The following is a 1084-nucleotide window of genomic DNA, read 5'->3' as shown; positions in this document are numbered from 1 at the left end:
TTTTCTTGCTCGGAGCTGTTTTCTAGAGGCCAGCTCTTGTGAAGCCTTTTTTTCTCTCTGCTGGGTTGTGCAGCCCAGCCCCACGGTCTGGGTTTGTCAGAGGACAAGGCGTGTACGTATACTTTATACCTCGATGTGTTCCTGTAAATAGTGTAAGTTATTTTGGTCTCATGATGTACATGTTTTTTCAATGGATGTGTTTGTTCTTTGCCTTTTTGTCTTCACAAATAAAATGTACTGAGATGAAGTGACTGAGCAGCGATGGGTTTGAAGAGGGGAAGAGCACAGCTGGGAACTGCCCATCCCATCCTGGTGGGAGTGGGGCTGGGGGAAAGGCTAGGTGAGCCGATGCTGCTGCAGCCCAGGAGATGTTAGGAGGTGACCTGCATCCTTCCTTTCTTTTTTTTCTTTTTTACATTCAGTTTGGAAAACACCCTCGGGATCATCGAGTCCAACCCTCAGCCCGAGTCTTCAAAGTTCTCCCCTACCCCACATCCCCCCACAGCTCATCCAAACGGCCTTTAAACACCCCCAGGGATGGGGACTCCCCCCTCCCTGGGCAGCCTGTTCCACTCTCTGACCACTCTTGCTGGGAAACATTTTCTCCTCCTGCCCAGCCTGACCCTCCCCTGTTGCAGTTTCCAGCCGTTCCCTCTTGTTCTGTCCCTGATGCCCTGGGAGCAGAGCCCAGCCCCGGCCTCTCTGCAATGTCCTGTCAGGAGCTGCAGAGAGGGATGAGGGCTCCCCTCAGCCTCCTCCTCCTCACACTGAACACTCCCAGCTCCTTCCCTGGCTCCTCACAGGATTTATTCTCCAGGCCCTCCCCCAGCCTCGTTGCCCTCCTCTGCCCTCGCTCCAGCCCCTCCAGATCTCTCGTATTGAGGGGCCCAAACCGGGACACAATCCTTACAGGCCCTGAGTCCGCAGGGGGGAACTTACGGGGCTGAGGTGGAGGAAGCACAGACCCAGCCCGGCTGGCTCTGCCCCTCCCTCCTGCCGAGGAGGAGGGGAGGAAGGGTCCACCCAGGTAGTTTCAAGCGAGTGGCAGCCACCCCCCGCAGAGCTCAGAGCCCCCCACCCCACC

This window comes from Athene cunicularia (assembly GCF_003259725.1).
Source record: "Athene cunicularia isolate RWA chromosome 26 unlocalized genomic scaffold, athCun1 chr26_part2, whole genome shotgun sequence".
NCBI lineage: Eukaryota > Metazoa > Chordata > Aves > Strigiformes > Strigidae > Athene > Athene cunicularia.
This window is presented reverse-complemented; position numbering follows the sequence as displayed.